We start from the raw sequence: 12,067 nt of genomic DNA, 5'->3' as shown, positions 1-12,067 counted from the left end.
AATTTGGGATTAGTGCGGTAGTTCAATAATAGTTCTCTAGTGGAATGAATTATTATTGATAAAATTAAGTTGTGTGTTCGGGGCGAGCACGGGATGCTTAATTTTATCGGGAGACCAAAACCAATTCCTCCTCTCGGTCCCTATCGTAGCCTCTTAATTATAGAGTACTATACCCACCTATACCCACCTTCTTACCCATCCTATAGGGGCCGGCCAAGCTAGCTTGGAGACCAAGCTAGGGCCGGCCATAGGTATGTTCATGGGTGAATTCATGTGGCCGGCCCTATTAAAATAAAAAGGAATTTTAATTTTAAAATTTTTCTTATGTGGATAATATAATTTAAAAGAGAGTTTAAAAATTTAAATCCTTCCTTTTATAAGATTCTACAAAAGATTAAGAGAAGAGTTAAAATCTCTTTCCTTATTTGTAGATTAAAAGGTTGATTTTAATTTTGGTAAAAACTTTCCTTTTAATTATATTCATGATTTAAAAGAAAGTTTAAAAATTAAAAATTCTCTTTTATTAGTTTCTACAAAAGATTAAGAAAAGATTTAATATCTTTCCTTATTTGTAGATTGAAAGGAGATTTTAATTTTTAGAGATAACTTTCCTTTTTGTAAATTATCCACATGTTTAAAAGAAAGATTTTAATTTATAAAATTTCTTTTTATTAACCAATCATGAAGGGATTAAAATTATTGGAGAAATTTTTATAAATTTCTAGAAACAAATTAGGAAGTTTTAATTTTGTTTTAATTAAAACTCTCCTTGTTTATGGGAGTGGTCGGCCATTATAATTTGAAAAGAGAAAATTATTTTAATTAAATAAATTTTCCTTTTCAATGGCAAAAGAATTAAGGAAGTTTTTATTAAATTTTCCTTATTTGCCAAGATCAAGGATTATAAAAGAGGGGGTAGAGGAGGCTTCAATGCTAATGACTCTATTCTATTTTTCCTCTCTTTTCTCCTTGGGTGTGGTCGGCCCTTTCTTTCCTCTCCTCTCCTTTGTGTGGCCGAAACCTTCTCATGGTAGAGATAGCTTTGGTGGCAGGATCTAAGAAGGAGAAGAAGGAGAGAAAAGAAGCCTCTTTTCTAGCATCCCTTGGAGCATGGTGGTGGTGGCCGAACCTCTTCATCCTAGGAGAAGTTTTGATGGCCGAAACATGTAAGGAAGAAGAAGGTGCTTGGTGGTTCTCATCTCGGAAGATCGTTGCCCACACAACGTCCGAGGTTAGAAGAGGAATACGGTAGAAGATCAAGAGGTCTTTCTAAAAGGTATAACTAGTAATTTTTCTTTCCGCATTATACTAGTTATTTTTGGAAATAATACCAAATATAAGAGGTTTACGTTCTAGTATTTCGAATATGATTTTCGAAGTTGTGTTCTTTTGTTTTATTTTTCCTTGTGATTTGATTGTTCTTTTCGGTTAACCTAAAGTTATTTTAGGAAATTAAATATTAGATTTCTATAAAAGGTTTTGTATAGTCGGTGGTGGTTGCTCCCATATCCAAGAAGGTCATGTGCCTCGCCACGTCAGCACTGGGAACCAATTATGGAAATTAATATTTAATGGAATTAATAACTTAAGGCGATTTGGGTCGAACATGTTAAGTTCCGCAGGAGATCCAAGTCAAAACCTAAAAGAACAAATAGATTAAGTTTTGGATCAAACGTGTTAAGTTCCGCAGGCGATCCAAAATTTAATTTAAAAGAACACATGGTAGCTAGGAAAAGGTTCAGACCTTTGTACAAAATTTTTGTACAGTGGGACCTCTAGGCTTTCCGAGTAGCAACCAACAATTGGTATCAGAGCTAAGGTTTTGCCTCTGTGTATTTGGTATTAGTTTAATTATGCACATGTCATACATAATTTAGGCAGGTTAATAGTAGGATGTGCTAACTTTGTGGATGCAGGATCCAACTATTATGACTTATAGTTATTATGTGTGTGATTGGACCCTTGGACATGTCAAGGGCATTTTATTGTGTGTGCATGATTGTATTATAAAATACAGCAGGAGCTGTATTTAGTTTTATTAGGATTTTATTTTTGATCTAGTTACATGTACATTCCTTTTATGGAATATAGGATCGATGGATGTAAAATTTATTTTATATTCGATCTAGTTTACATGTACATTCCTTCGAGGAATATAGGATCAAAATGTAAAATTCTATTTATGTCGCGGATCGAATCTTGCAAAGCGTGGAACCTTCTAAGGACCAGAGGCACAGCGGAACTAGGAGCAAGATGGATGCGACAGCTAGACCCGGTGGCAGTGGCCAAATATGGCAGCAGCTTGGGATGACAACACATGGAGGACAACAAGAGATAAAAGTCATAATAGTTGAAAATTAGATTTTCTATTTATTGCTTTTATATTGTGCTGTGTGTGCATGTTAGTTTACATATTTAGTAGGCTAGCATAGTTAAAATTCCTCATTTATAAATAACTAAGTGGGAGAGGGATTTTTAAGTAAATCCCATGGTCTCCATTACTGGTTTGTAAGTGATGTAAACAAGCTTGCGCGTTGGCTCTGAGTGCCTTCCTGCATAACGGATGAGCTTGTTTGTGGATCACTAGAACATACTTCCATTTTTGGATGACTATAGGAAGTTAATTAAGAGCGTGTGATCTTCCCCAATGGAAGGGGCATAATCTTATTAATGGACTTAGTGTCAAGTAATGGTATACACTTAGACACATTTAATAGTATCCTCCCCAACGGAGTCGCTACTATCACTTGTGTGACCAAAGGGAAACCAACTATTGATTTGTCATAAAACTAGATTGGCAATATAATAAAATTAATAAACCCCTCTTACAAATGTTTGAATTTGTATACGTCCACACTAACGTGGCATACAAGATTCATGGTGTTTGAGGTAATTTTATTTGTCAAAAAGTTATATTGACAAGATAGTCAATGGGTAAAACCCTCCTCTTACAAATGATGAATTTGTATACGTCCACACTAACGTGACATGCAAAATTCACGGTGTTTGAGGTGTTGGTGAATTTAAATAATATTGTTTGAGGAATCAATGTTATTTTAAATTCAAAGAGTTTTGACCAAATATTTGATCAAAGACAGATCAACTATTAATTTTATTCGTCAAGTTGACGAGATAATAAAATTAATGGATAAAATCTCCTCTTTGATTTTGTATACGTCCACACTATCGTGGCATATAAAATTCATGGGGATTTTAAGGAATTGATCTTGACCAAATATTTTTGTGATTCTTAGGATTTAAAATGTTTGTCAATTCCCTATTTGTTATACTATAGAAAAGACTTAGTAGTCCCAATTGTAATGATTGGAAATAGGACTTGGACATTAAGGTAGACTGTTTTCTAAGAACTAAGAACAATTTAGGTGTATTTAATTCATTAGTTGAAACATGTCTAGTGGTGTTATCTACCAGAACCTGGAGTGTAGATACAAGATGCCATTAATCATGTCTGCAATTCATTGCAGGGTTCCAGGAAACCCGACAACTAAATGAAAGGTAAATCACCGTCCACATGGGCACTACTATAAAAGTGGTAGCTGTTGCAGTGGGAGATGTTTATCCTTTGATAAGAATAAAATATGGATTTTAAGTAATTGTCTTTACGTACCAAGTTTAGAAAGAACCTGATTTTAGTTTCTAAACTATTATAGATATTGTGTCTATTTTGATAACAAAGTTGTTATTAAGAAAAATAGGGAAGTTATCTATTCTGGTATGATGGTTGACAATTTATAATCCAATAACTCCCACGATGCAACAAATGGAAATTAGTAACACATCTTCTAATTTTAAGAGAAAGCAACCTTCCGAAATGAACCAATTATATCTTTGGCATCTAAAGCTAGGTTATACATGAGTAGGATTCATTGGTGGCTGATGAACTTTTGGGTTCATTGGTAGTGGAAATCTTTCCAACCTGCGAGTCTTACTTGGAAGGAAAATAACCAAGAAGCTTTTAAGTCCAAGGGGTATGGAGTCAAAGATATGTTGAAATCAGTTCATTCTGATTTGTGTAATCCTATGACTATCGGAAATGGAAGTTTAACACCGTGAATTTTGTATGCCACGAAAGTGTGGACGTATACAAAATCAAACATTTGTAAGAGGAGTTTTTAATTTTATTATCTTGTTAACCTATTTATTTGACAAATTAATAGTTGGTTTTCTTCGATCACACAAATAATAGCAGTGACTCCGATGGGGAGGATACTATTAGACGTGCCTAAGTGTATATCATTACTTGACACTAAGTCCATTAATAAGATCGTGTCCCTTCCGATGGGGAAGATCACACGCTCTTAATTAACTTCCTATAGTCATCCAAAATGGAAGTTTAATCTAGTGATCCGCAAACAAGCTCATCTGATATGGAGGAAGGCACTCAGAGCCAACGCGCAAGCTTGTTGCATCACTTATAAACCAGTAATGGAGACCGTGGAATTTATTTAAAATAAATCTCTCTCCCACTTAGTTATTTAAAGTGAGAAATTTTGACTATGCTAGTCTACCTAACATGCATACTAACAAGCACACACAACACAGCATAAAAAGCAATAAATAGAAAAACTAATTTTCAACTATTATGACTTTTATCTATTGCTATCCTCCGTGTGTCGCCAACCCTAGCTGCTGCCATCTTTGGCCACCGCCATCGGGTCTAGTTGTCGCATCCATCTTGCTCCTTGTTCCGCTGCGCCTCTGGTCCTCAAAAGGTTCCACACCTTGCAAGATTCGATCCACGACATAAATAGAATTTTACATTTTTCGATCCTATATTCCTCGAAGGAATGTACATGTAAACTAGATCGAACATAAAATAAAATTTACATCCATCAATCCTATATTCCATAAAAGGAATGTACATGTAACTAGATCAAAAAATAAATCCTAATAAAACTAAATACAGCTCCTGCTGTATTTTATAATACAATCATGTACACATAATAAATGCCCTTGACATGTCCAAGGGTCCAATCACACACATAATAACTATAAGCCATAATAGTTGGATCCTGCATCCACAAAGTTAGCACATCCTACTATTATCCTGCCTAAATTATGTATGACATGTGCATAATTAAACTAATACCAAATACACAGAAGCAAAACCCTAGCTCTGATACCAATTGTTGGTTGCTACTCGGAAAGCCTAATGGTTCCACTGTACAAAATTTTGTACAAAGGTCTGAACATTTTCCTAGCTACCATGTGTTCTTTTAAATTAAACTTGGATCGCCTGCGGAACTTAACACATTTGATCCAAAGTTTAATTTATTTGTTCTTTTAGGTTTAGACTTGGATCTCCTGCGGAACTTAACACTTTTGATCCAAATCACCTAGGTTATTAATTCCATTAAATATTAATTTCCAAAATTGGCTTCCAGGACTGCATGGCGAGGCACATGGCCTTCTTGGATATGGGAACAACCACCACCGCCTAGACAAAGCCTTTTAAGGAAAGCTAATATTTAATTTCCTTAAATAACTTTAGGTCAACCAAAAAGAACAATCAAATCACAAGGAAAAGAAAAAACAAAAGAACACAACATCGAAAACAAATTCGAAATACTAGAATCGCATGCCTCTTGTATTTGGTATTTTTTACATGAAGATAAAACTAGTATGATGCGGAAATTAAATACTAGTATACCTTTTCTTTTGCAAGCAAAAACCTCTAGGTCTTCTACCGTATTCCTCTTCTAACCTCGAACGTTGTGTGGGCAACGATCTTCCGAGATGAGAAACCACGAAAGCACCTTCTTCTCCTTTCTTCAAGTTTCGACCAAGCGCAATGCTTCCAAAAGATGAAGATTTTTTTTCACCAACCAAGCTCCAAGGGATGCAAGAAACAAGCCTCCTTTCTCTCCTTATCTCCAAGCTAGATCCGGCCACTTCTATGCCTCCAAGAGATAATGAAGTCTCGGCCACAAAAAGGAGAAGAGAGAAGAAGAAGGGGAACCTCTAGGGGCCGGCCACACCAAGGAAGAAAAGAGAGGAAGAAAAAGAATATAGTCGTTCTCCATGAAGCCTCCTCTACCCCCTCTTTTATAATCCTTGGTCTTGGCAAATAAGAAAATTTAAATAAAAACTTCCTTAATTCTTTTGCCATGAAAAGGAAAATTTATTTAGTTAAAAATAATTTTCTCTTCTCCAATTTATTTGGCCGACCACCTCTTTCCCCAAAACAAGCAGAGTTTTAATTAAAATAAAAATTAAAACTTCTTAATTTGTTTCTAAAATTTATAAAAATTTCTCTAATAATTTTAATCCCTTCATGATTGGTTAATAAAAAGAAATTTTATAAATTAAAATCTTTCTTTTAAACATGTGCATAATTTCCAAAAAGAAAAGTTATCTCTAAAAATTAAAATCTCCTTTCAATCTACAAATAAGGAAAGATATTAAATCTTTTCTTAATCTTTTGTAGAAACTAATAAAAGAGAATTTTTAATTTTTAAACTTTCTTTTAAATCATGTACATGATTAAAAGGAAAGTTTTTACCAAAATTAAAATCAACATTTTAATCTACAAATAAGGAAAAAGATTTTAATTCTTCTCTTAATCTTTTGTAGAATCTTATAAAAGGAAAGATTTAAATTTTTAAACTATCTTTTAAATCATGTTATTCACATAAGAAAAATTTTTTAAATAAAAATTCCTTTTTATTTTAATAGGGTCGGCCACCTAAGCTTGAGTTCAAGCTAGGGCCGGCCACATGAATTCACCCATGAACCAAACCATGGCCGGCTCTAGCTTGGTCTCCAAGCTAGCTTGGCCGGCTCCTATAGGATGGGTAAGAAGGTGGGTATAGGTGGGTATAATACTCTATAATTAAGAGGCTACGATAGGGACCGAGAGGAGGAATTGGTTTTGGTCTCCCGATGAAATTAAGCATCCCGTGTTCGCCCCGAACACACAACTTAATTTCATCAATAATAATTCATTCCACTAAAGAATTATTATTGAACTACCGCACCAATCCCAAATTACATTTTTGGACTCCTTCTTATTATGAGTGTGTTAGTCTCCCTGTGTTTAAGATAACAAATGTCCACTAATTAAGTAAGTTACTAACAGCTCACTTAATTAATATCTAGCTCCAAAAGTAGTACCACTCAACTTCATCGTCATGTCGGACTAAGTCCACCTGCAGGGTTTAACATGATAATCCTTATGAGCTCCTCTTGGGGACATTCTCAACCTAGATCACTAGGATACAATTTCCTTCTATAATCAACAACACACACTATAAGTGATATCATTTCCCAACTTATCGGTCTTATTGATTTATCGAACTAAATCTCACCCATTGATAAATTAAAGAAATAAATATCAAATATATGTGCTTGTTATTATATTAGGATTAAGAGCACACACTTCCATAATAACTGAGGTCTTTGTTCCTTTATAAAGTCAGTATAAAAGAAATGACCTCTAATGGTCCTACTCAATACACTCTAAGTGTACTAGTGTAATTATATAGTTAAGATAAACTAATACCTAATTATACTACGACCTTCCAATGGTTTATTCCTTTCCATCATGGTCGTGAGCTACTGTTTATAATTTATAAGATACTGATAACATGATCTTCTGTGTGTGACACCACACACCATGTTATCTACAATATAAATTAATTGAACAACTACATTTATCATAAATGTAGATATTTGACCAATGTGATTCTTATTTCTAGATTAATGTTTATACCAAAAGCTAGGCTTTTAGTATACATCCTAACACACAAATCATATTATATCTGCAGCAGGGTATTCTTCCAATTGATGCAGAACAAGCAAGGATATTTAAGAAAAAAGTTTCTCAATGCACCATGATAGGGGAGTAGTTATATAAAAGAGTTTTCTCTAGACCTTTACTTAAATGTATTGGAACAGAAGATATATAGTTTATCTTGCAAGAGGTTCATCAGGGCTCATGTGGCAATCACATAGGGGGAAGATCCTTAGCTCGCAGAATTTTACTAGCAGGAAATTTTTGGCCTACTCTACATGAAGATGCTGTCAAATTTGTAAGAACTTGCATTTATTGTCAGAAACATCAGAATATTTCACATCATCCTACGCAATTATTAATAACTTCTTTAGTCTCTTGCCCCTTTGACCAATGGGGCATGGATATAGTGGGTCAATTTCCTATGGCAACTGCACAAAGAAGATTTTTATTAGTAGCAGTAGAATATTTCTCTAAATGGGTAGAGGCAGAACCACTTGCTCAAATTACTGAGGATGCAGTTATCAAATTCTTATGGAAAAATATTGTCTACAGATTTGGTATTCCTCATAAACTAGTTTCTGATAATGGAAAGCAATTTCAAGGAGATAGAATCTTAAACTGGTGTAAAAGTTACGGTATTACTCAAGCATTCACCTTTGTGGCATATCCACAGAGTAACGGTCAAGCGGAAGTAACTAATAGAGAGATTATAAGAGGCCTAAAAACTAAACTGGATCATGTTGGTGGCAGCTGGGTAGATTAGTTGCCCAGTGTTCTTTAGGCATATCGTACTACACCCCGAGAAGCTATAGGGATCACGCCTTTCCAATTGGTTTATGGAGGAGAAGCTGTAATTTCCATCGAGGTGGGAGTAGAATCCGATAGAAGGCAACTATATGACGATGACAATGTGGGGAGGCGACTTATGGAACTAGATCTAATAGAAGAAATTCGAGATAAAGCTGCAACTCGTCTTACATCATGCCGGCAACGAATGAGGAAAAAATACAACAGGAGTCATCCCGAGATTCTTTCAAGTGGGAGATCTAGTATGGAAACGTGTCAAGCTCGCTGGGGATGTTAACAAATTGGCACCACAATGGGAAGGACCATATAAGGTGGTGGAGAAACTTGCATCGAGCTCATATTATCTCCAGAGCGCAGAAGGAAGAATTCTTGAGCATCCATGGAGTGCAAATCATTTACAGCCCTACCGAACTTAACAAGTTTATATCGCTCGAGGAATATACATATCCCTGAACGAGTGGACTAATTCCTCCTTAGTATATTCCAATCATTCAAGCTTGGCACGCCCAAGGGAACAAATCAAGTTTACTTTAAGCAAAGTCCCCGTCACCCGACCCAGCGAAAATATAATAAGTATGATTGCAATTTATGTACTTTAGTCAATTTTGTGAATACAATGCAGGCCAAATATCGCCCGAAAGATAGGCACAATTTAAACAATGTGGTGATTGCCGTGCAGACATTCTTATTCAGCTCAGGTGGCTGTCAATTGGGGGCTTAAAGGAATGACCAACCAGGCTTCCTTAAGAAATATCGAGGACGTTAAATCATCACAAAGTTAGGGTAAGTATTTTTAGTTTCACTCAAAAACACAGTCGATTGGGAAATCTCTTGAAGTAACCCGGACGGGCCTTCTCGAGAGGAACCTGAGACTTTAAATTATCAAAAACACAATCGATCAGGAAATCTCGTGAAGTAACCTGGACGGACCTTCTCAAGAGGAATCGGAGACTTTAAACTATCAAATGTTAGAACTTTCGAGCCGCAAAAACCACTTTTTGCGTTGTGAAAAACCTCGAAGTTCTTGCCACGGATCCGTGTGAAGATAAAAATTACATATACTTAGTTTTCTCCTAGATCTACACTAGATCTACATGATAGAAGTTATACCTTTGTAGTGATGCTCTTCGCTTATCCCGCTCATCCAAACGGTAGCCGAATCTCGTAGAGTGTCAAGCATACACTTTTTACACGTATCCACACGGACAAGAGATGGAGAAAAACCACTTAGAGTGTGCTAGCACTCTTGGATGGTCACGGTAATGGAGGAGAGGGAGAGAGGAGTAGAGAGGAAGAAGAAGAGAGAATTAAAGTTAGCACACACTTGCACTTATTCCCCTTTTAAGTGGTCGGTCACTCATGGAATACCAAGAGTCATGACTCTTGGTCTTCCTCATGAGGTGGCACACACTTAATGTAGCCTTGATGATATGGAACATCTTCATTTGTCGGCCCATGTCAAGTCACAAATGATGTGACATTTGATCAAGTCAAACTTGACCCTTCATCTTCCCTCTCAAGTCAAGTCAAATTTGACCTCTTATCTCCCATGGTTGATCAAATCTAACATTTGATTCAAGTCAATTTAATTTAATGAATCTCTATTCATTGAATTAAATTGACTCAATGAATTCAAGTCTAAATTAGACTTATTTGACACATGAATCGAATTGAGTCCAACTCAGTTAATTTAATTTGGATTACTCTTAATCCAATTTGGTTCATCACATGAACATAATCCTCTTGGTTCATCATATGAACTTAATCTCCATCTAATTGCCCTTTGTGTGTGACCCTATAGGTTCTTGTAACGTTGGCAATGCTCCTAAATCCATTTAGAAGCATAAGTAATGAGTGGTATCTAGCAACACATCATTACTACCCAAGTTACAAGAATGTTGAGATCCAACATCACCTTTGTGACTACTAATTGTTACTTTTATAATATGTGACAATGTCCTTCTATCCTTGACATCTAGATTGATCAATTGAGGCATAGACCGTGTCATCCTCTAATCAATCTATATCTTGAACTCCAAGTAGACTCACTCTAATCAAATGGGTTCAATACCTCATATTGACTCATTTGGGCATAACCATGCACTTAGTGGTCTCACTCTATCAAGAATCATGATGTCACTCCCATCATATACGAGGGATAGATCACATCTACATCACTCACATCCCTTCGCATAATTTGTTACATACCCAGCAATCGCCTTTATAGCCCACCCATTTACGGGTGACGTTTGACGAAGTCAAAGTATGCAACTCCTTATGTAGGGAACCATGGTAACTTCAGGTCCAATGACTGATAGTCATACTAATAGTCACATGAGAAAGTATATGACACTCATATAACGATCCATGATACTTTCTCATGGCAAGTCATTCAGTATACATTCTCCAATGCATACTCATGTATCAACTTGATATCTCTATATCCATGACTTGTGAGATCAAGTCATCGAGTTGACCTACATACTAGTCTCATTGCATTAACATTGTTTCTGAATGTTAATATTTGACTAGGAATGATTAAGAGTAGTGTTCTCTATATTATCTCACTATTAATTCAACCAATCGATTGATATAGATAAGAACCTTCTACTCAAGAACGCTATTATAGTTAGTTATTTGACACCAATATAAGTAAGTATAATAACCATAAAGAAATGTCTTTATAAATATATAGGAATATAATACATTGAGTCCATACAACAATCATCACATGATTGGCTCTAGGGCTCTCACTAACATCAAAAACACAATCGATCAGGAAATCTCTTGAAGTAACCCGGACGAGCCTTCTCGAGAGGAATTGGAGACTTTAAACTATCAAAAACACAGTCGATCGAGAAATCTCTTGAAGTAACCGGGATGGGCCTTCTCGAGAGGAATCGGAGACTTTAAACTATCAAAAACACAATCGATCAGGAAATCTCTTGAAGTAACCCGGACGGGCCTTCTCGAGAAGAACTGGAGACTTTAAACTATCAAAAATACAGTCGATCGAGAAATCTCTTGAAATAACTCGGACGGGCCTTCTCGAGAAGAACCGAAGACTTTAAACTATCAAAAACGCAGTCGATCGAGAAATCTCTTGAAGTAACCCGGACGAGCATTCTCGAGAAGAACCGGAGACTTTAAACTATCAAAAACACAGTCGATCGGGAAATCTCGTGAAGTAACCCGGACGAGCCTTCTCGAGAAGAACCGAAGACTTTAAACTATCAAAAATGCAGTCGATCGGGAAATCTCTTGAAGTAACCCGGACGGGCCTTCTCGAGAGGAACCGAAGACTTTAAACTATCAAAAACACAGTCGATCGGGAAATCTCATGAAGTAACCCGAACGAGCCTTCTCGGGAGGAATCGGAGACTTTAAACTATCAAGAACACAGTTGATCGGGAAATCTCATGAAGTAACCTGGACGGGCCTTCTCGAGAGGAACCGAAGATTTTAAACTATCAAAAACACAGTCGATCAGGAAATCTCTTGAAG

Source organism: Zingiber officinale, chromosome 4A, assembly GCF_018446385.1.
Source record: "Zingiber officinale cultivar Zhangliang chromosome 4A, Zo_v1.1, whole genome shotgun sequence".
Lineage (NCBI taxonomy): Eukaryota > Viridiplantae > Streptophyta > Magnoliopsida > Zingiberales > Zingiberaceae > Zingiber > Zingiber officinale.
The sequence above is the reverse complement of the archived record's forward strand: the minus strand, read 5'-3'. Positions refer to the sequence as shown.